The 25479-nt window shown below is 41.1% G+C and overlaps 1 long non-coding RNA gene across 1 annotated transcript; it reads right to left on the reverse strand.

Annotated features, from left to right (window-relative positions):
- Window positions 1–759: 759 nt before the first annotated feature.
- Window positions 760–24419, reverse strand: LOC140364968 (uncharacterized). Its single transcript, XR_011927748.1, has 2 exons — window positions 23993–24419; window positions 760–917 (listed from the first exon to the last, which is right to left on the reverse strand). It is a non-coding gene; the product is annotated as an uncharacterized lncRNA (long non-coding RNA).
- Between the last annotated feature and the right edge of the window lie 1060 nt (window positions 24420–25479).

A 25479-nucleotide genomic window follows, 5' to 3' on the forward strand; every position in this document is an offset into this window, starting at 1 on the left:
AGGAATAGGTAGATGCAGAGAGAAAAGGAGGGACAGACACACGGACACATGACCCTTTCTAACAATGGCTCTTCATGTGGTGCCCAGCTTAGCAGTCGAGCCGGCGGATTCAGGAATGTGGAATGTGGGATTTCGGGCTTGGAAGTGTTCGCTACTGTCTGTACTGTGTAATATTTAGGGCCGGCACAGGCACGCCACATGGACAGCACTGCGGCCCTCTGCTGGGACAGCTGTCCTTCAGAGACAGCAGGGGAGTTCAGTATGTCCAAAGGTGCACTGAAGAGGGACATCAGTGTTTTAAATGTAACCATGGCAGATTTTATACAGAAATGTAGATGCGTTTATCTAAATGATTTAATAGGATGTTGTTGTTGTTGTTTTTTTTATTAAATTGAATAATCCAGGTCATGTATTTGAAATTAAAGTAAATTTAAATGCATATTTTTTGACGGATTTAAATTTGTATACTGCTTTATAAACTGTTTACAAATGTAAAACTTTTATCAAAAACATCATTTTTTTTAAGTACAACCAAATGCATTAAAAAGTAATATACAGTGAATAATTTTGGCAGATTAAACTTTCAAACATAATGTATTTGACAATTTCTTTTAGCTTTTTCACCACATTTAATAATTATATGTATTACACTTTTAGGCCCATTGATTGCTTGTACCAATTTTCAAAAGTGTCTTCGTGCATACCCATGCACAAACACTGGTGTGTTGTCACGATTTGTCTCTCACTCTCCATCTTCTCTCTGTCTCGCTCTGGAAGCTAACATGTGCCGTGCTGCTAACACAGGAGACAGTTGTTGCTGGCCGCCCAGTGTCTGTCATGGCTGTCAGGCCAAATCCCATGAATTATGGCTCCTCCAGATGCAAGAGATTTCAGAGCTGCCTCAACCGGCCTGTGGTCTGTGAGAAGGGAGACAAAAGCAGACACAGAAACACACATTTGGGTTTACGCATTGTCATCCAAAAACATCTTTTCTGCCCCATCAATCATTATTATTCCCTTAGATAGAAAAACCCATTATCACATTATCAAGTATATTTTTAGATTTAGAGTTCTCATTTGATTACTATCAACTGTGTTAATTGTGCAATCACAGAAACGACAGACACAGCAAATCACAGACTTTTTCTTAATTAAGTTTATCACAAATAAGTTATTCACAAACAGGGACGGCAACTCACACTCACACATGTTCATACTGCACCGTCACACACACGTTTCAAAAATCATGCCATTTCTTACTTTCTTATATGTGTTTTACTTGTGCATCTTCCCTTTTGGTATGGATTAAATCCAATAATCAATAGCCCAAGTCATTATTCATTTATATGCTCCAATAACCAACAACATAGTCAGGTAGTGGTAAAACCTTTTCTTCCTTATAATATTAAAGGTGCCCTATGTAACTTTTCAGGTGGAAGGCCCGCTACTGCCTTGTCTCCATGGTGATGTTTGCTTTGCCTGGAATGTTCCACATTATGGCTTTATTTTTTATAATCATCATTATTTGTTCAATTACAGGAGTCCTATCGCTAAAAAAAAATATGCTTTGGAAAACGTAACTCTTACTGTCGTGGGCTCGCCTCTCCACAGATCTGACCTGGTGGCCTCACCTGCTTGTCTCCATAGAGATGGATAAGTTTAATGTCATACTGACAAACATTGCAGCCAAGGCAGTAACATATCCACAAAGAGAAAAGTTACATAGTGCATATTTAACCAATATTGAAGCAGTTTATATCCCAATGAAAAATGACATTATTCCGGGCGGCTGACACATCGATCACCATGTCTGACCAGTGCATTAGTTTAATTTAGTGATATACGGCACATCCACACTTAAGATTCAATGCTCGTCATTCTTTTACTCAGTTTGGTCTGCTCGCACTTTTTCTCTCATTAGTACTTCGTAACCAGACAGTTTATTTGAAATTATGAAAGCATTACACTCTCCGATGTAGCCGTTTAAAAATCAATAGCTGAAACCCGAGCTGCCTCACTTAAGCTCTCTCCTATGGCAAAGGGGATGTCTCTTTCTCCCTCTCTCTTAAATGGTAATTTCATTTGCAGTCACTAAGACCTTACCGATAATTACCAATGCCCTGAGAGTTAGGCGAGTGAAAGGGAACGAGGAGAAGAGACAGAGATGGGAGACCAGAGAAGAGGAGAAGACTGGAGATGGATTAAGAACGAGGAGTGAATGCCCATCATTAGAACTGCTTTCCTGCACCATGCTTTGATCAGACTTAAGAACACATTGCCTTGGCTCTATCGCTCCCTGACACCAGCTTCAGAAAAGACGAGCTGGAGCAGGGGTAAGCAGAGAGTGAAGGTAGCGGGGCGAAGGCGGGAGTGGAGGAGGTGAACGAGCCCAAAATGATCCCCCGAAGTCTTAAATAGCAGGGCCTTAATTTTGACATTGAACCCTTTCAGTTCTTAGGTTTCACCAGAGCTGTCCGTCTTCGCAAAGCCTTTACTCATCGCTCAAATGAACTAATCAGAAAGGAGGAATATGAAGTGTCCTGCAAGATCCATTTCTCCAGCAGCATATGGCAATGATTGATGGGGGACAACTTTGACTTTCCCAGGTCATCCTCCGCCTCGCACACATCTGGGAGCATGCAATAATTCTCTTAATTTTAGACCCCGCTGCTTCCTTCTTCTGGCTCAAAGAACTTCAATTTGACTTTGGGAAAACGGATCCCAGCCTCGGAGCCTCACTCTGTCCCCCCTCTTTTTGTCTCACTCTCTCAAGGCTAACACAACCAGTCATTTTGGCTGAAATAAAGGTACTGTATAGTGGTTGCCAGATGTTTATAAGGGCTGTTGGGGCAATCCCCTTGTTTTTATGGCTCCCATGATCTTTCTTTCCTTCTTGAAAAAGTCTTTAGAACCACTTATGTCATATACGACGGTGACTGAATTTACCATATGTGTAATGCCAGTTGATATTTCATCATGACAAATACTGTAAAATAGCCACAAGGAATATGAGTTACCTGTGTTTATTGCTTTCAAAAAGAGTTCAGCCTTAAGCCGCACATCCGGAGATTTACACACCTTCACTCAAAGATATATCTCCTTTGTCTCTGATTTATTTGGAAGACTTCAAATGGAAAGAAAAACTGTTGTGAAAATGAAAAAGTTGGCTTGAAATAGAATTATTTGTTGAACCTGAGATAAGAAACCAGACAAGTTTACTTTGCGAAGGAGGCAGAAACAAGTATCTAACTTCAATCTCCGCTGCAGCAACTGTGCCTTGTTAAGCGTGTTTTAAAATCATCTTTGACTCTGGGCTTACAATAACACAGGAGGAACTTGGACCGCTAAATGCTTTCGGGAAACCCAGCCTTCCTCCTGCTGCCATGTGATGATCCCACCTCCAAAATATTCCGCACCATTAACATTCCGATGGGTATCATCCCCTTTCAGACACAATTCGCTCTGCTCCTCAGACCTGTGGGCCCAGGCTGGGAGAGGCCTGGACCAGATGCTATCTCACTCCTTTCTTCACCAGATCTCTGCAGCCGCACACTTCTGCTCCTTACATTTGGTGCAGGGGAGCGACAATACAGAGGCAGGAGACTTGAAGTTTTTTGAGATTGTCGGGGAAAAGACAATACAATAAAACAAATGTTGAAGCTGCTTGGAGTAGACTAAAGCGGTAACACTGTATAAAACTGGTAGAGTTGTCCAAAAGATGATGACCAGATACTAAAACTGAACATTCATTTCAACAATTATCAATACTGAAAAAAATAACATGCATTTCACAAAACTTTTCTGAATAGTTTTAGAGCAATCTTGATCTATATTTTAGTAAAGAAATTTGAGTTTTTTTGAGTCTATTTACTATGAGCTTTACTCAACACATCTAGTTATGGAAATACATTTTCTTCCCTGACAGTTAAAAATATTTATCAGTGCGTAATATGTAGTTAAATTATTCTTTATCATTTTTTTTTTTTTTTTTTTAAGTTGAAATGTTTAACTTCCAGTGTGAACCCATCATTTCTTTCCATCTTGGTTTTAAACTCTAATCTCTACATCTACCCATTAGATTCATTCAAGTATTAATTAATTATCATTATTAATGCTTTATCTCAAATGGGCTGTACCAAGCAGCTTTAATTCAGCATGTTAACTACTTATCACTCTGTCATCTTTTAATGCCGAAACATTAAAGCACTCATCAATGTTATTGGTCTGTAAAGCCTAAATGTTTTGGATCTTAATTGCTAACATCATGTCAGTGAGAGGTAAATTGTTTTGCCAATCAAACCCTGTGTTCTCCGCTTTTTCCTACAGCCACTTTCATGTTGTCAAGTCTTTCACAGCCGAGCCCGCGCTACAATTAGCCCGGTTTGTGCTCTTTAATCATGTGTGATCATGTGAGAGATGGAGCTCTACACTTTGAGCACAATTAGCCGGGCATTTAGGCGTCTTAATTGGTGACATTCGATCCCAGGCACTCTCTGATGAACCACTTAGCGCTAGACTTATAGATTAGCACCCGACACAGCTCTTGGTCTCCTCAGATGTAACTAACAGGTTAGGAATTAGTGCTCTTAACGCTGCCTTACAAATGAAGACAGCTGTATTGACTTGCAAGAAAAACGACTTTCTCTCTGCCGTACAGCCCGCTTTGAATACATTCTCATGCCCATCGCAGCATGTCATGGCTTTTCTTTTTCGATTACATGAAACAGGCCACAGTTAGATATTTTGCACTCCTGACCTCGCTGATTTGACCGCGATGTTGGCGGCGGGCCTCGTGCTATTGGCGCTGACAGTTTTGGGGTGTTTTGGTTGTCATGGTGCCGATGCTGTCTCCGTTGTCTGGGAAACACTTGGGACTCATGGGGCATCAAATAAACTGTGTCAGTGGGAAGACTTGGACAAGAAGACGATGATCTATATCTAGGCCTTTGGAGGGAACATATGATTTGAAATACAATTAACTAATAATAAATGTCCAAGTCCAAGTGCTGCAAAGACACAAAAGCAACAAGAAGTGCTCCATTTAATCCAACTAATTTTAATCTCATCTAAAACAAGAAAACCAGTCAAATCTAATCAGAGCAAAAGTATAAAAGTAGCATTTATAGTGATCCAGGTTAAATGATCAGATCAGGATTTCTCAGCAAAATACATTTCCACATTTTGTTATTTTTGAACATGATTGATTTTGAAGAACACATACAAAAGGTACACATTTTGTGAATATGCAGGAAAAAGGTTTACTCTGCTCATCTTGATGGAGCATCACTGTAAACTGACCTTCTTCCAGTCATCTGAAGTTCCAGCACAACCTAAAGGTCCATGTGTGTCACGGTGCCGTCTTCCCCTCTGATTTCTGAGCTGCTCTACGTTTTTGATCAAAATATAAACAGAAAACCAAAGAAATACAAAGATGTACTTGAATCATTGCAGTGATCAGCTCTACGCCCCGATGAAGGTGAGTGCCACTGCTGCCACATTGTCTCAGGTCTGTCCGATGAGGCCGTATTCCCTGAGCACAGCCGCTGTAAACAGGAGCGACAGTACTTGTCTGTTAGATTAGCATAGCCCCAGCATCACATGCCTCGGCCCGCAGACATCAGTATGTGTCTGGAGGTTCTTGTCTACTTTCATTAGAAAATGTCAGAAATAAAAAGGAAATTTCAGTCAAAGCAACCAAAAAAGAATCACTGAAATGCATCTAATTTAGTTTCTCGCACCATATACGGTATCTGATTTGAAATAACTTTCTACCGCATTTCGTTTTATTGATAAAATATACCTTTTTCATCTTGGTTTTCTTAGATCTAAAATAAAATATTTCTGACCCTTCATTACTATTCAACACAAAAACACATATTCTAAGCAACAAAGACGGTGAGGCGAGGGCCAGTCGGCATTTTAAATGCCCCTGAGATTCCCCATATTCTAATACCGTGGGACCTCCTCTCATATTTATTGTGGGAATCAGAATTTATGATGAGTAAATTGGGCTTCTTCATCTGTGTGCCGGGGGGGTTGCAACATGCGGCCGAGATGGCTTGACTTATTGATTACAGGGAGCAGTATGCCCCATTTCAAAGGAAAGGAGAGCCCCCGCCACGCAACTTCTGAGAATTAATTTGCCCGGCATGGGCCTTCATGAGAAACACATGTCCATACACACTGAGCGAAACACGAGCGCAGACACAAACAGGCACCAAATCAAAGCCTGCAGGTAAAAGACTCACACTCCTCAAAAGGAGAGCAGAGATCTTCACATGCATGCGGCCCCTTCACCCCACAGCCCAGACGCAAACATGAGACCAAACCCACAGCGCTACAGGTAACAACACAAGGCCATTTTAGAGCAGGTATAATCAGCTTCTCAGGCAATTCAAACCTTGCCAAAAGTTTTTGAGTGGAAAGTTATACATGCATTTTATTCAAATTGACTTTTGAACATAATAAAAATGGCACATCTCTCAATATCTAGTTTCCTGATCACAATTCCTAAAATGTGTTAAAATTGCATATTCATGATCAACATAAAAAAATAGCTTGTTTTTATGTATAAAAATATCCGTCTATTTTTTCCCTTCTCAATTATGTCATGCACTTGCATAGATAAACTGGAGAGTGTGTTGGGCTGTGGCTGTGCTACAGAACTGAGCCCAAAGTGTCTGTTTGGAGCGAGTCACAGCTGAACCATCAGGGGCTCATCCCTGGCATTGTCCACCACTGCGGCCTTGTGCTCTCAGACACCAGCTCCTATTACAGCAGCAGCAGCCGTGCTAATTTATCACTGCAACCATGACAGACAACACATCTGTGTGTGAACGGATTGAAGAGGGGACCAGAGAAGGGCTGGCAGGTCAGAGGCTACGAGGGGGCTGAGGTGGAGGGGAAAACAGCGGAGGAAGAGCAGAGGAAATCCAGCACTGAGACGGACTCAAGCAGCAAAGCGTTTTAAGGGTCAGGTTCTGTTTGAAGGGTCGCTGCTACCCTTCTCTCGACCTCTCCCTACCACTCCTCCCTTGTTGCTGTCAGCTTTCCATTTTGGCAACTGGGCAGTTCGTTGTCTTGGACTACCTTATATTACTGCCTATATAGTGCAGGTGTGAAATACATCAAAGCGCTGAAGGAGTGAGACGAGAATGCGGACCCCGGGTTTTACGAAGCCATATAAAACAGTAGGTCTGCGCACAGCAAAAGGCCATGTCCATGAAGACTGCGTGTTGACGACAGTTCCGTATGAAAGCGTCCTTTTTAAATATTTATCGGCAACTGACGGAGTGGTGTGACTGAGTGAATTCTGCAGAGGAGACAGTGATGAAACTGAGAGGTGTAAATCCAGACGGACACTCGTTTTGGTGTTCGCAGGTTCATCTTCATACAGTGTGCGCTTGTGCGGACATGCATGCATACATGTGCAGGCGCAGGTGGACACACACACTTGTGTGTTCAAGCATAGCTGTTTACTTTGGCACATTTGAATGCAGGAGACAGGACACATCTCTCTGCTCTGTGAGCCGCAAGACAGCTCAGTCAGAATATTTTAGCATGCACCCGTATACAGCCGCCTCCCTGGGGTACCCCATATGTGGCGCCCGGGGAGTGCAAAATGGAACTTTTTAAAAGCCAAAAACACTCCTCCTGTACAAACTAGTCGCACTTAATAATACCACAGCGCGTGTCTCGCTCCTCTGTGGCGACAGGCCGTCATTATCTACAAGGGGGCGGATGTTTCGGAAGCTTTTTAGGGAAAGGTCGTGCTTGTTGTTTTCATATCTGAAAGCAATGCTACATGACAGACAGCAAATAAACTATAAAGTATTCACAATCTATGCATCATCAAACCCTTTTGTAAATGAGAAAAAAAATTGAATTTGGTTGTGATAAAACTTTTCAACTCCAAACTCAGTCAGCTTGACGTTTTAATATTTAAATATGTATTACAAAGAGAAATCACAAAAATCTACAGTGTGCTTTTTACACACGAGCGTGTCTGGGATCATTTTTCTGGAGGTGACTAAAATGAACTTCTGTACACACAAACACACAGTGTGCATGGGCACAGACACACTGCACCTCCTGCTCTTATGAAGATAAATATGGCACAGGGCAGATTTTCACTGCAGCCTCTGAACGGGACACACACATCCATCTTGGCTGTGTTTGGTGTTGGGGCTGTGTGTGTGTGATGGCGTCGATGAATATTGGGGATCCAGCAGCAGTAGGGTGTGCACCTCACTGCCTTTTCAATGTATGGAAATGTATGTGCATTTTTAAAGTAGGGGGGGCTAAATTTATTTCTCTTCCCCCTGCATGTACCCTTCGCCCCTTCCCCTCTCTCCACACCTCATTCCCGCAGCTGATAGACCTACGGATGCATGATAGATGGGGAGCGGTGGGAGGGAGAGGTAAAGAAAAATGGCTGGGGTCTCTGCATGGTTGCATACATGCGTGCATGGATGTATACAGCCCAGTCCCTCATTCCCGCTCATACTCCTCTGAACAGCGGATTCATGCGCATACCAAACCTAATCCATAGTTTTACATAATGGCAGGGACAAAGGGGGTAGGCCAGCAGGCTCCTGTAGGCGGCTGATAAAGATAATATGAATCATGTGATCTGTATGTATACATTTTCACCATTGGAGATGCAGATATGTTATAGGGGAATATAATGAGATATAGAGAAGGTCCCCCCTGATTGTCACCAACACATGTGGGTCATACGTGTGCTATTCACACTATGTACGAGGATTAGGGCTCACGGTATGCACAGATTTACACAAATTGTGCAAGTCATGTGTGCGGGGTGAGCAGAACTATTGCATAAAGCTAATCTCACTGGGGATTGGGGATTGAGGGGCTGTTTTGATATACAGTTGATGAATTTCCCCCACATTGGGAATATGGTATGGATATTCTGGGAAATTACAGTTTGTTTGTCACCAGAATTAATGAAGCTAAAAGTGCTCAGCACACCCAAAAAGAAAAGCTGTTAATTATGCAGAGAAAGTTAATTTTTCTGAATAATTAAAGCCATTTAACCATCAGGGACAGCGCAGATCAAAGATGTATATTTGATGTCATGCAGATAGCCTTTTTAAATTAGCAAACCCTCTTAACTTTATAATTATCTTTGGTCTGAGAACTGAGGCAGGAAGTTCTTTTGTGTTCATTCTGAGATGAAATAGTCTCCTAAGAATTAGACGCAAATTAATTAGGAATAATTGCAGATAGACGCACAGATTGCATTTACAATGCAAATAAATCTTAGTAGAGCAGAAGTGAAGTTTCTTTTCCAGCATTTTCTAAGTACTAATAGAAAATGAAGGGGTAATTTATTCTAATAAATGAGTTTGATAATATTTAGAGTTATTTATAGATTAAATAAGTTGTGTTTATTTATCTGAAGATGTACGGTTTGGAAGCACACATCAAAACACTGAGGTTGACACACACACATAATGTACAGATATATCAAGAGGAAGCGATAGAAAAAAGGGGCGTGAGTTTGAGTGCCGTGTGTTTGTGCGTGAGGCAGAGGGGTTAAATCCTCTCCAGGAGTATCATCGCCCCATAGAAAAATACTATTGTTTCCTCCATATTAGGAATCAAAGCTAAGCCAGTGTTATCGTGTCCACCATTTTGACTGCAGCCGACAGACCTTGAGGAAGCAGGTGCAGCGGGACGAGTGTGTAGGTGTCAGAACATTTCACTTCTTTATTTCATTTTTCTGCATGCTACTGTAAACATTTCTGCTCCAATATGATTGTTTTGTGCGTACTAGGGGAGCAGATAATATGGTTTCTATAGCATGCCGCGGCGGTTGTGTGTGTGTTTTGGGATGTGCGCCTGCAGGTGTCTGTGCCTTGTGCATTTACAGTCCTGGGGAACTGTTGACCCCATGACCCCGGCTGCTCTCTCACACTCACACACACACATATTGGCCTATATGTGTCTAGAGGACCCTTGAACTTGACCGTGATGGAGGGAGACGGGAGGGGCTTGACGGGGCTGGAGCTTAAAACAAACTACTGTGATGGACAACAAAGACAGAGGGAGGAGGGGGGCCGAGGCTGGGGTGAAGGGGGAGGAAGGTTGAGATTTTAGGGGGCAGGCCCCGAGGGGGAGTTGTGCTAGTGTCCATTTTGTGTTGAGAGTTTTCCTTTTTAGTTATTATTATTTTAGACTACGTTTTTTTAGTAAAACTGTCCAATATATTACACATTTGAGGTTCTAGTACTAATGTTATGAATATCCAAATTGAAAATAAATATATAAATAAAAAATGATTATATCATCATTATTATTATTATTATTATATCATTATAATTATTATTACACACACTGATCAAATGTCTTAAACTGAAACTTCTATGATTTTTGTGAAACTAATTGATGGATTTATTAAAACTCCAACGATTAATAGACTAATCAACTAAAAAAGAAGTAAGACATTATTGTAGTTGTATTCTAATTATCGTAATCATTATCTGGACTATATAAACTCTAAAATACATTTTTAGTGGAAAAGCAGAAACATTATGAAATCAAGTTATCAAAAAAAGAATAAACTTCAGATTTTCTTTAATAATACACTTGATTTGTGATATTCTTTGTCTAGACACCGTCAGTCTCCATGTCTCAACTTATACTTGGTTAAAAATATGTTTAAAAATTCTTAACGTTGGCTTATCAGACAAATTATTGTTGACTAGTCGACTATTAAAATAACTGTCAATTGTAATGAGTTATATAAAAACTAAACTTGAATAAAAAATTCCGGTTGTATTATTTAGATCTGTTTGTTGCCTTTATACGCAAATTTCCCCACATTCCCATTCCATTCGAGCGTGTTATGCAACCTGCTCTCACTCCTGATGATTAACAATTAACTAATTATATTCAAATGCTTCCATCATCATTATGCGGTAATAACATTGTTCTTTTCTCTAATGCAAATAATGAAACACCCTCCCGCTAATTAATTAGAGCAAATTAAATGAATTATAATTACGCTGTGGAGGCTAATTGAGTTTAGCACTGGCAGATGGAGCGGACTGCACACATGTTAGATCAATACGGAGACGCTCAGGACTTAAAAGGATAAAAGTTTTAGCGTAGAAAAGGGAGAGGATGAAGAATTGTTGGGTGTAGAGAGACGGATGGAGAGGTAGAGTGCGATATAGGAGGAGACGGAGCAGGTGGGGGCCACGAGGGGTCAGGGAACATAACATCTTTTGGCGGGGAAAATGAAGGTGCGTTTCCGCCTGTGTATTTATATATGTGTGTGTGTGTGTGTGTGTGAGTGTGTGTCGTCTAATTGTGTGCTGAAGGTGAGGGGTGAGAGCTAGGCACGCTTCCTACAAAAACAGCAGATAGAGAGGCGGCCGCTCCGACTGTACGCCGCATGTGTGTGTGTGTGTGGGGGTGTGTGTTTGTGTGTGTGTGTGTGTGTGTGTGTGTGTGTGTGCGTGCGTGTGTGTGTGTGTGTGTGGGAGCAGAGTTTTAATAGCCACAGTCAGAGCCTCTGTCAGACGGTCAGCTAATTGGCCATCTTACAAGTACAGAGGAGGCTGCTCGCAAATTGGCAAAAAGGGCAAGCGGCTTCAATCTGATACCAAACTCCTTTCTGTCACGATGCTGTCCATTAGGCAACAGCTTAAGTCAGGGAAATGGAACAAAAATAAAGAAAAAACAGAATACAAAACAGGGGGAAAATAGTGGCGTAATTGTGCTTTGGAGACCGGCGTTGTTGCGCTCGACCCGTGTGTAGCGAGACAATGGGGATCATGCCAGATTTAGCCTAAATACAAATTTGGGGAAAAGTGTGGAAACTCATTGAGCGGCTTTGCCATTTGTGTGTATGGGCGTGTTTTCCTTATTGTGGATGCCTCATGTATTTTAATCCATGTATAGTTCCAACTGGGCTCCAATTAGAAACAGGTTTCCTAACACCCTAAAGGGAACTGATAATTGTACTGTTGACTGTGGCGTTGTGTTTGTGTGTGTGTGTGTGTGTGTGTGTGTGTCAATGTCTGTCTGAGACTCTGTTTTATCTTGGCCTAATGTTTACAGTGCTGATGATGTTAGCTCTATCAAATAATGCTTCATAATTAGGCACAATGGTGAGATTTAAATCCTCTTATCTCTGCTGCTGATTATAGGAGCACACCAGGCTGTGGATTGAAGTACAGTGGAGGCACTGATGGAGTTTTTATTCTTGTTTTGTCTTTATGCGCTCAAATATAACATATTGTATGAAAAAGGGCCCTGATCCAAGGTACTTTTGTATCTTTAGTATTTACTGTACACGATGGCTGGACGACAAAAACAGTAGATTTCACATTATTTCACTGTGTTGATAAAGATATATGAACTCTATTAATCCCAAAGGAAATGTAATAGTATTGTCTGTGCAGCATAGTGTTTTTAATACAGTATGCTGCCGTCACCAATTGACCTTTAAAAGACTTGGAACATGTGATACGCTCACGGACTATTGTGAAGAATACTTTGAAAAGGCATTTAGTCACAGAATACAGATTACCTGCATTAAAATATGTTTTGTAATATATCCTATTACCTGGTCCAATCGGAGTCCTGTAATACTTTGAATACTTTCATATTAAGTATTGTATTGTTTGTTGCACTGATTGTTGTGTTATGTCTCCACACTTACAACAAGAACTCTATTTAAATGTTTTTACTAATACTGTACAAATGACATGATAAATTACTGTGATGTATGTCTCTTTACTCACCTCAACACAGCGCTTACTAAAATCATTGAATATTTTATGATTCATTTGACTCTACCTACGATCAAAACTCTCTGGTATATATCTGTACTCACTTTAACTGTTAACTGTCTGAGGCGAGCAGATAAAATGTGTACACACGATACGCTGTGAATGTGTGAACAGTTAGCTTGATGCGCCCAAACTCCCGTCCGCTGTGTAACCTTGAGACGAAGAGTGACGCTGATGTAGTGGACACCGCGCCTCTCACATTTACACCCAAATGTTGAAAAATGTCCCCTCAGATAAAATGAATGACCCGTCTATAAGAAGCCATCTGTATAAATACACTGTTTTGGGAGACGGGGCTGACAAGAAAAGACTAAAAGATGTGGAATTCTCACAGAGTGCCATTGGAAGGGAGAAAATGTTGCTGTAAAAAAACCCTTGGGTTTATTTCCAGTACTGCGGTGTTTTACTGTGTATTCATGAACTGTTGGCTTCGGTATATTACTGTAAAGCACAATAACTTGGTTGTGAATGCGAGTTATTTACAGTCCTCTTTTTAATCCGTACACATGGCTGTATTGGACTTCGTGCCACATACGGCTGTAAACTGTTGTCGACTTATTCAAATCAAAGTTTCTGGGAGGAGGGGTTAAAAATCCAACTCCGGTTTACAAATCTAAATTTTCACACTCCCTTCAGAAGTTTTTTTTTTCATACATAGAAATGAAGCGAGCGGAGGGGTTGAGGAGGCCAAACCAAAATCTTTTGAGTCTCCAAAACGGCATAATTGTTTTGTTATCCAATCGGGTGTTGTACTACACATAATATATGGTTATTTCATACGGCCTCGAGACTGCCAAGATGTTTTCAATTTGGCACGGCCCTGCGATCATGATATCACAGAAAGAGAGAAAGCTAGTCTGGGATGGCCTGAGCGGCAAGAGGGCGATCATTTCACCCAACTCAAAGGGTTTTTTTACCCCTTCTACCCCTCTCTGCCTCTCCCTCTCTGGGACGAATAATTCCACAGTTGCTGAGGCACTGAAAAAGCAATCTGCGGAATACCCTAGGGTCATGTCTGTGGCCGGATGATTTGTGTGAAATGTCATACATTAAATATAAGTTTAACATTCAGCCCGGCGCACTGTAAAACTGCCCGGTCGCCGCCACAGTCCGAGCATTTCCCCCCCAGTGCGAAAAGCCAGAAGGGAGGGGGGTTCAGGAACGCGGTCACAAAGGAGTCGCGCTCACAATACTATACAGTGTCCACGCCGCCCGCCGCCCCCTGTGTCCACCCAATCCGCTCGCACAGCTGCATTTCATTTGACGCAACTTTATTTTTTCTTCAAATATATATCCATCTCTCCGTATATATATTTTTTTCTTCTTCTTTTACTTTTTTCAATTACTTGTTACATTTACCCTCAGAGGTTTTGTGCCAGACACCCATTGAAGAAAAAGAAAAAACAAGTTGGGGTGTGTTGGAGGGGGGGGACGGCAACAGACAGTCAGATGGACAGAGAGCGAAAGACGGACAGTTTGTCTAGAGGCAGGTGCTGAATTCACGTCCACGGCGAGATGAGGAAGTAAAGGGAAGGAATAGAGGGTTGGGGTAGATGGGGGGGAGGAAAGAGGAGGTGGGGTACAGCTCGTAACTAATTCATAAAGTTTGAGGAAAATAGCAGCCACTGTGAAAGGAAAGAGGGAAGCAACAGAAGAGCAAGGTGTCTCGGGGGAACGGAGAGAGGCAGAGAGGGAGATTCTGTCCAGATGAAAACGAGATGACAGAGGGGCTACAAAGGATGTCATATATGCCAGATGGACAACTGATGAGTTTTCTCTCTCTCTTTGTCTTCCTCGGACTTTATTTCTACCTTGTTTGTTTGTTTGTGCTCACTCAAGTCTGTGCCTCTGGAAAGTTTCTGTCTGAATGACTACAATGAGATGTTTTGATATGTAAAGAGAGAAAGGCAAAAAAAAAGAGGAGGGTAGAGAGATGTGAATCCCATTGAAGATAGCCAAGATGGAGACGATCAAAGGCCAAAGCAAAATATAAAAGAGTGTATCGAGCCTGATTAAGCCGTGCCAAAGTCAGGTGGATATTGTTCATGAATGTCATTATGTTTCTCAAAATATTCTTATCTATTGGCCACAGTTCAATCTGGTTTTTGCCTGGTGGTGCCCCGACAACATTTGCATCTAAAAATCCATGAAGCCTTCTCTACAATTTCAGCTTATTATTGCCATGACAGCGCTTACGACTAGATTTATCAATTTCACCTTGAAGCCGTTGTACTCACCGGCGCATTTGTAAGCAAACCTGGATTCTTTGAACAAAACACAGTATCGCACCATCTCCAGCCCCCCTCTGCCTTACCCCTTCTCCCCTCTCTCTCTCTCCCACTCCCCACTTCAAAGCCGAACAGCTGAGATGAAGGTTTGGAAAGAAATGGAAAACAAATTGTTCATTTGTATCTGGGAGGAGACCAGACACTTGAGCAAATCTTCTCTGCATTTTCTCTTTACACGCGCCCTAACCCACAGAGAAGTTAGTGTATGTGCAGAGGGTTTGTGCGTCCAAGCTTTTGCTGTTTTAAAGTCCAAATCAATCATGTCAGTAGCCTGGTTTCCAATCCGCTCGTTCTATGTGTGTTTTGTTATATGAATATGAGAGAATTTTACGAATTAAGTCTGATACATACACTTGATGGTCTGATGATACATACACAATAGTCTGACTTGAATAACTTTTTGAAACCCCAGTATTAATGACTTATTACAGTCTGCAGTCCTCTTACTTTCAATGATCAGCTCCACCCTATAATCTGCAATGGCATCCCACTAGGCGTCTTATTTATATTTGTTTTTAATTGTAATACTTATGGTATACCCATAGTAAGTGTTGAATATGTGTTGGGCTAAAAGATCCAGGAAAAGAGCATCTGAGTCAGAAAAGGATCATGAACCATGTACACATGTATACGTCACCTTTATACCTAATATTCAATACCATTAGAAATAATTAAATGTAATCTAACCATGAATGTGGAAAATGTTGCCGTTGAATGGTGTGCTTTGTAAATAGCAATGTTTTTAATTTACCTGAGGGTTAAAGTGACACATGACGGGTCAAGAATGACAGCGTCAATACTGAAAAGCTGTGCCCTATGTAAAATGTGAATAATAAGAATAACAACAACAACTTATACAAATATTATGGGAGATAATAACTATTGCTGTGAGCAACAAATAGCAGATAAGATTTGTATAGTTGGAATTATAAAGGTTTTTATGTTAACAGTGACTGCATTGATAGTCATATTCCTTGAAAACAGTTACAGCAACAAACCACATAAACAATAGTCATAACCTTGACTTGTTTTCAACCTTTAATATTTGCCATAGAATTGAGCAAGTATACATTTAAGTTAGTTATATTACAATTGACTTTTTGATTTTATTTACACTTTTCATAAGGATTCAGTTTGGTTAATCTAACATTGCTTAAAAAATAATAATAAGATGGTGGATTCTAGTTCCAGGCACACCAAACTGGGCTTTACAATAAGTTGAGCTTTATATGACAAGATAGATAAACATTGCGTCCAGTACATATGAAGAATAAGGTACTCAGCGCCATAAGGGCACACACCACTGTCATTTATGTATGAAGCCCGGACCCATGATAAGGAGAAATAGGTTGATGGTGGTCGGGGCCTGGAGACTGCAGCTTCTTGGCCATTATCCACAGGCAGGCAAATCAAGGCAGCAAATCAGGAACAATGGAGCCCTCAAAGAGCAGAGTGGGGATCAAAGAAGCGCTAACTGGCCATTGCAATCCAATTGAAATGTTCACTTTGCATCTCTCCAAAGGTAATAGATGTGGAGAGAGGGGAGGTGAAAAGAAAGGAACTGCTGCCTCACATTCAGTGTAAAATTATGGAAGGTAAGAAGAGAAGCAGGAAAAAATGCCGCGGCCTTCTCAAGTCATCTAGAAGCTTCATAATGTCCCTTGGATATTTTGACTTTGAATTTGCAAGAGGCCCATTTTTTCCCTGGCTTTGAACCTCCGAATGGCAACATTATGATGATATATGAGATGGCGTGGTATAGCCCTTGTGCATGTGGAGTGAGGAGCGAGGCGGGCGATTTCTTAAAGTGTCCCTCCATCTGTCTGCGCCCATCTCCTCTGCTCCTTTGTCTCCCCATCGCTCCCATTTGAATGTGTTGATCACCTGGGGAGATGCTGCATTAATGCTGACGCCCAGTAAAAAGCCGAATCTCCTCTTTATTTATCTGCACTAAAATTCCTCCCAATCTTTCCAGCACATTTCACTCAATCACGCAACTCAGGCCATTCCATTACCCACACAGGGGCGTTTTAGCCCATTGAGCACAACACGCCCCGCACTCCTATGAATATAGATTCCCCTAAATTATGTATAATGGGAGCGCTCAGATTTGTGCATTTTCACTAAGAGGGTTTGGGTGTGTATGAGTTGTTTCTCCCACTTTTTAGGAGCATCTTGAAATCGACAGTTAGGCTTTTGGGTTGTTAGTTTGCCTCTGTTTTATCGGGAGAGGGTATGCATACATATCACTTTTAGTACTTTTTTGGAAAGAAACTTGACGCACAACTTGACGTGCAGTAGCTGTAGTAAACACCCAGTATAGGAGTAGTAGCTGTGTTTAAGCAGAAGAAGTAAAAGTATAATGAGAGTAGTGGCAAAAATAGCAGTAAACTGGACTGTTCTAGTAGAGAACGAGACTTTCTGTCTGTAACAAGTCAGTTCAAAGAATGCTAAGAACAACTTAACTTAAGAAAGCTGCAAGTTAATAACACATACATCATGGTCTTTCTTTCAGATAATGTATGCGGTTTATGTTTTTTGTGCGTCGCTACAGAATTCGATCTCTTGTTGTGCAGAATATTTTCTATTCTGAGTGCAAGCCACAGACTAATTGGCTGGTAAGTAATTTTAATTCTCGTGTTGGCAGTTGGTGTCCGTGTTGCGCAGCAGGAGGGAAGGACACAGTGGCGTGATATCAACAAACAGCAACCATTTTATAATCACAACGAAATCAACATCCTCATTAGCAACTCAGAGCTGCCACATCACACAGCCTCGTGGCCCAGCTCTCATTATGGGTGTCAAAACCATGAACGCTTATTCTTCCGTTCAGTTTTTCTATGATAAATTATTGAGCTATGTTATAAATGTATGGTGTTTAAGCATATTCAAGCTCCCAAGTCCAGTACTTTGGGCCAGTCTGGAGTTTGATTTAATCGAAGAATCCCCTGACGACCTAGAGTAATCATAAACATTTACTTTTTTATATTTTAAGGATGATTGGTATTAACAAGAGCTCTTATTTGAGTCATTCATCTTCATTTTACCTTTAATGTCACTTAAATTCCCATCTCTTAGCTCTAATATTTGCACATTACAGGAATTTGTGGAAGTGTTATGAACCAATTTTCTTTAAATGGTGAAGAAATCACCTATAAGTCTTGGTCAACTGATGGAGATGGATCAAAGCTGAATTTCTCATGGTTTGGCTTCACTATGACTGTCCTATCTAATCAGCCAATATTCCAGCTCCATTCCATAATATCACATGGCCATGCATTTTATTAGCCCGCAGCTAACGCTCGGCAGAACCACAAAAAGTAAGGTTTCCAGGCCCTTCTGCATGTTTCTTGAACATTAGACCCACGACACCTATTTAAATTATGTGGTGGAAATTCAAACACGTGTTGAAATTGTTTTCAAAATGGCTCTGACCCATGGCGGTGTCTGTGGCGGTGTCTGTGGCGGTGTAGGTGACGGTGTATGTGGCGGTGTATGCAGAGTGAAGCCAGAGGACTGTCGCGGGCTGTTTGAGGTTTGAACCACGACTTTTGATGGCGCCTGTCCGTGTTGTTAGAACGTAATAGACGTGTCACCCCAGAGGAGAAGCTGCCTGGGTCACCGCGCCCTTCAGCATCGTGACAGGAACATGCAAAAAGCATACAGACGCCATGGCAACTGATGTGTGCGCGTCCACTCACTCCGTACTATCGATCCGCTCAAACTGTATTATTGAACTAAATGTTATTTGTAACGTCTAATCTGTTCCAGCCCAATTGTAATTTTATACAGAATTTAGAAACGCTTGTTATTTTCACTTAAGAAATTGTCAGCCGATGGAAATTTATTGCTGCGATTCAGATGGATTGCTTTCATAAAAAAAAAAAACTCGATGTTGGGTTGAGGGAGCCAAATATAGTAAGTGTTCCAGTAACTCTAGGATGCTTCATGCTCAGACACCCCCACACATACACACAAATAAACATTGGACAATCACGCTGCCGTATACAGACGCACTTACACATGGTATTGATCTACAGCTTAGCTCATGCCAGCAGGTAGTCCAACTCATGGGTTATTCTGAGGAATTGCTTTCACCAGCACAAACACACTACATGATTGTTTCCACTGGATAAATCTACACAATTTGTGCACCACCATCTTTTAAGACGCCATCACCTCCTCTTCACAGATCAAGGGCTAAGTTAGTCGATATAGCGCGCACACACACACACACTTTGTTTAATGCAGCGAGAGTATCAAGATGTTGCATAGTTAGACCCAAATCCTTTATCCGCTCCTCTCATCCTTACACGTCCTGTCCCGTCCTCCTAAATATTGCCTCTTTGCTTGTCATAGTCATGCTTTGGGACTCCTTTACAGCCGATAACAGTTTGTAGTGTCAAGGATAAAGGATTTAAAAGCATTGTGCGGGCTGCTATGAATGGCTTGGGCGTGCTGCCTGTGTGCGCTTGCATGTCATGTTTGTTGTGATCCCTAAAGAGACTCAGCCCGGCCTCCTCAACCAAGTCGCCTTTTGTTTAGATCTCATTTAAAAACAGATTTAAGGGAGCATAAAGTCCAGTATATAAAAACAACCACAATGAGCTGTTTCTCATTAAAGGCCCGTAAAAAGAGTTTTCAGAGAAGAATATGACGTGAAAATAAAAAACAGGTACCCGCACAAACTGGCAGCACACGCCTGCAAAATGCTCGTTTGAAATTAAAGGAAACGCCCACAAGAAACTTTTCGGCCTCACAAAATGTCATACATCCGATATAATAACGGTCCATACGAGCAGAAGAGAACACATGCTGCGAGATTATATGAACATACACTCTGTAATCTACAACTTTCTCCCTGCTAAGAACACTGTTGCCTTTTTATATGACCAAATCAATATCTTTAACTAAGCTTGTAAAACCGCCCAGTCAGAGCCTTTCTTTAGGGCTACCTCCACCTGACCCCGACATGCTGCACCTTGATTTGTGCCGTATGGGAACAGCAGGAAGCCAACTGCTAGGTGGTATTGCATGCTGTACTGCCGTTCATTAAAATTATGATGAATGTGCTGTTGCAGATAGGAACGGGCTGCGAATGAATGCCCAGTTCTTTTTATATGTGTTTAATAATGTACAATTTCTCCTTTATGCACCTCGTTTAATCAGGTACAATTTAGAACTATGCTATAAGTAAGAGGCCTTGGTTGATTGAGCTCTTAAACTAATTTTAAGCTACCATTTTACCAGAGGAAATTGTTTGTTTTTGTCTTTTCTTATTTCTATTCTTATAGCTAGGTGGTCAATATATCAAGATTAAATAATATCGTGAATAAGTTATTGTTTTAAATATTTTTTTCAAATTGAGCACGTAGTGGAAATGCTACAAAAGAGCAGTTTAAGAATAAAAATGTAAAAGAATAATGTTGTATACGTTCAAATACGGGTACAAGGTGTTATTTCTGCACTTTTGTGATTCATTTGACGGACATTTCACTCATAATAACTAATATTATCGTGATATTCAAGATTTTTGTCCATATCGCCCACCCCTCAAGGAAGGACATCTGACATACAAAACACAACATGCTTTCGCTGCAGAAAAACACAACATGATTGTTCCTTCTCGTGCGGTCACTCGAAACCCTTTTGCACACTGGCTAAACAGAGCAGGGCAGTTTTAATCAGCCTAATATAATGTTGATAATGGGAACAATCAGTGTGGTGCTGACCGACAGAGAAACAGGTGTGTGTTGGTGTGGGCGTCGAAGGAGGAGGTGGCGGTTCCTGTAGGCTCTCTCTCCTATTTGCTTCACTGGTAATCAGCCAAACCCGCTACAAGTCTCCTTCTATGATTTGCCCCCTGGTGAGTGTCTCCAGCCTGTGAGTAAGCCACTGTTTCCTCAATGCCATGTTTATCAAGCCCATGTACAGTCCCTATATGCGCCCATGTCCGCCTGTGTGCATAAGATTTCTATGTGTGTCTGAATTTCCTGTGTCTTTTCCCCCCGCTGAGCTCTTTCACTATAGCTGTGTGTACGTACCGGATGGGAATTCAACTCCTCGGACATTTAATCTGGGGGGAATTTCACACTAGTTACTGCTTGTCATCAAATGTTTCGAGCGTAAAATACGGTGGAGATCCAATATTGCCGGCTGTTTGGGAGCACGCTGCTCGATAGCAAAAAGGCAAGATTTAGTCAAACTGTTGTTCGGAGGAAAATAAACACTTAAAAGTTAGTGTTTCAAATAAATGTGCACTTTTCCCCCTCTGCATAAGTCGCCAGATGTGATCCCAAAGTTGACATCTATAGTCGTATGTGTTCACTTAGCGGGACACAGCTGCTAGCACCATTACTGTGATTTCCTTAAAGTGCGTGTGTGCCACATACATCTGAAGGCCTTATAGTGAATAGATTTGAACTGGGGACATATTTTACACTCGCCCAGGCCCCTCTGATGTTCAGGTGCTCCAATGTGGCCCAGGTTGTCGTGTAATGCATATCGCAGTCACAAAAGATCACAGTTTCAGCACGTTTTGGTTTCCATCTTGAGATAAAAGATCAAACTGGATCAAAAATTGGTCGTAGTGGCTTGTTGTCATTTAAATAATTGCATTGTTAGCCTTTAATTAATTATTTTATTTGTTACAGCATAAAGTTCAGGGTTTTATTGCCTGTCTCAACTATTTAGACGTTCACTTTGATTTTGATTTGAAATATTAAAACAAGTTTCTACTTTTTGGTTAGAATAAAGTATGACATTTGCAGTTAATCTGTTATTTACATTTCACACAATGTCCCAATACCTCTTCGGCTTGCGTGTGTCGTGGCATGTTTGCTTTTGTATTAAAAAGCGCTCAGAACAATAATAACATTATAATCCGCCTGTATGTGGCTTGAGATGATTCTTTGCTTTTCAATTTGAGTGGTAACGTTTGGACAAGCTGTTCAATCAGTTGTTTTTGAGGACATTGCAAATGGCAGCCTGTCTCTGGGATACCTGACCCACTTTTCCTGGCTGTGCGTCTTGTGTGCATGCGCTGTGTCCCTCTTTGCTCAGAAGGTTGTAAATGTAATCTTAGACACATGTTACTTGGCCTGATGTTTTTCAGATTGATGTCAGTTGCGATTAGCATATCTCCAGCTATGACACAGGAGTGCTCTTTAGTGCCTGGCCTTGTACACTCTCTCCTTCATAAGACACACACACATAAGCTAAAGCATTGGGTAAACATAGCTCTGCTGCCATTTTGAATGATTGCACGATGATTATTTGATGCAGTGATTTATTTTGAACACAGCCCGTAAGTAAACGGAGGCAAGGAAGGAGGGGAAACAGGAGTGACATGCCCCAAAACAAAATTTGACTTCAAGACAGTCTACTGACTGACTTGCTGCTAACATGTAATTACACTATGTCCTCCCCAAAATATTTGAGCACTTTTTGGCTTTAAATGTCACTAGACATCCACAATTATTTAGCTTTTTTCTTTGTTGTGCTTTAATTTCAAAACCCTTTTATGTACTTAATGTTAAAAATCAATATTTCTCTCAGTATTGTCACTATGCCGATAATCCCTGACCTACCACTTTAAACACGTTGCTAGGATACATAGCTAGCTTGATTGTATATAGGATGTACGATAAAATACACATATATATATTTATATATAAAGGACATGGACAATGTGAAGTGAGTGACCGAATACCGGGCGACAGAACGGCAGAGGAAGACAGATGTGTAGCTGCAGCAGAGAAGATGAGAATATATATGCAGTGGCCAGTGTTGTGAGACAAGGCAGGTTGCTGTCACTTTAAAAATGACTGTAATAAAAGTGAGCGTCGGAAGATGGATCTGGTGATTTTGGCTTGCTAATCAGTCATCTGTGAAGAGGACCACAGCCCAGATTCACTGGCCACATGACACCCCTTTGATTGATGCCTGCGCCCGATAAAAAAAGACCCATTAACTGTCCTACTATTAAACTGGGCAAAATGGCAAAAATGTTCTGCTCCTCTAATCTCTCCTACACTCAAACCCCACATTTATTTATTTATGTGGTTATCACCATCTTGTTCCGTTAAGGTGGATCCGACTTTTTGCTGCATTATAGGGTGAAAATATATATATTTTTATTTTATCCAAAAAGATTAACATGTTTTAATGCACTGGAAGTTATGAGAGGCATGTGACCTGAGTGCATATGCAAATAAGGCCTCCAAACCAGGAAATGTTCATCTTTCTGATTTTATAAAGGACCTAATGACCAACATCTACTTTGAATTATTTTCATATGAATTCAGCAATTGAAAATTGGAATTGCTATTTTAATTATGCATTAATTGATATATGGTAATTAATTATTTTAATGAAATTAAGTTTGTAAATTAGATGGTCTTTGAGAGCGCACGTGTGTGCGTAAGTGTGTGTGTGTGTGTGTGTGTATATATATGTATATATATATACTTTTTTTAACCAAAAATGCAAGAAACGTATCTAAATGAATATGCAAATAAAGCCTTCTGACCATGCAGGAAGTGGCAACGTTTTTTTTGTTGTTTACTTAAACTGAACCGGTTTCTGGTCGCTTGACATTGCCGGAAGTTGCAGTCATCACGTGGCCTGATTAAATATGCAAATGAGGGCCTTGGAATCAGGAAGTACTGAAGTTTCTGAAGCCACATGACAGGAACTTAAAAAAAAATAATGACCCAACGGTTGCACCGCCTATCTCCCCTACTATCTCCCCTTGCACACACATATACACAACTCACGCACACACATAGATTGCCTGCTATAATAATAACCCCACAGACGACAGCTACAGCCACCTCCCGCCCCCCTCCCTCATACAATCAAACAAAGCCTGTCTCTTACCTTGCGCATGACCAATCCTTCCATCTCTCCCTCGCCTATCTATGCATACTCTTCCCTTCTTCCTGATGCAAAAAAAAAGAAAAAATACACCACCACACCTAGCAGCCCACCACCTCGGACTACTGCCTACTATATAGCCACCGTCCCACAGCCCTACAGCGCGCCACTCTTCTACACCCCTCAATAAATAGAGCCCTGTTTTTTTCCCATCTATGCCTCTTTTTTTTGCTGCCCCAGTCCGTCTCTCTCTCCTCTCACTCTCTCTTCTCCACACTGCTGGGCTGGAGCTGGTGAAATATCAGGGCAAACGGATTCCAGCTTTTTTCTCCAGGCTCAGAGGGGTTGTTCTGTGCGATTTGGCCCTGGGGTGCGTTTCAGTGCTTGTGATGTGAGAGAGGGGGCATTGAGAGAAAGAAGGAAAAGAGGATAGGAAAGTGTGAGGGAGAGAAGGCGCGATGCTTTATCTGTTCCTAAAGTGTAGTCAGCGATTTTGTATTTGTGTATATGTATTTTTGATCTAGGCTGGCGTTGAACAAGCATCAGTAGGTGTTGATGCTCCCCGTGGCTTACTGAGGCCTGGAGGTGATCTCCATACATAATCAGGACAATCCACCTCCATGACAGGTGCGCCGCCATCTTGGATTCTCTCTGAGCTGGTGGACTTGAGCGGTGTCTGCGTGCTCGCGGTGCAGCCACAAATAACCTTATCAAATAACTGTGTTCAAAACTAACTTAATTCAGATGTGCTGAATAATTTATTAATTTCATGATTGAAATCATTTTTGGGCATTTTTACACACTTACATTTCAGTGCAATCAAAATGTTTGTCTATTAGGGTAATAAAGAGCATGTAAATAAAATTATGAATGCATATAGCCTATTTAATCAAGACCTATATACAAACTCATATTACTATTAAAAACTGGGTTAAGCTGAAAATGATATACAATTCAATATACAACTAATTCTTACCATTACCATTCAACTTGTCAATCTGGCGGATCTATTTTTAAACTTATATTTTAGTATCATTTTCTCATATCACACATAACATCTATAAAACCTTTGTCCTTCTCATCTCTCGTGGACTGATTATGAATGGAATGTATTTTATGCACCTTTTATGTCCTTTAGTGAACTCTGAATTGAGGTCAGGACACACAGACATGTATGTCCACACGCACAGCAGTAGCATCTCCGGGAAGGACACACAGCTTTCAGAACAAATCACTGATGAACCAGCCAGTGTGGAATGATTCTGACATTTTGTTTGGGAGAAATAGCATTTAATTGAAGGGAGGGGCGATATGCATGGCAGTTATGCAACCAAGGGAAAATGTCTACTTTTCAACCCAAATTGAAAACATAACAGACTGTGTTTGTGTGTCCCAGAGTGTGTGTGCTTGGAGGTTTGCTGGCGCTTTTTCCCTGTTTTCTATGCACTTTCTTTGTGCATTTATTTAAGCTGTGGAGTTAAGTCCATAGA

The sequence above is a fragment of the Eucyclogobius newberryi genome, unplaced genomic scaffold (genome assembly GCF_026437365.1).
Source record: "Eucyclogobius newberryi isolate DKJ021-1_F unplaced genomic scaffold, fEucNew1.0.hap1 SCAF_18, whole genome shotgun sequence".
Lineage (NCBI taxonomy): Eukaryota > Metazoa > Chordata > Actinopteri > Gobiiformes > Gobiidae > Eucyclogobius > Eucyclogobius newberryi.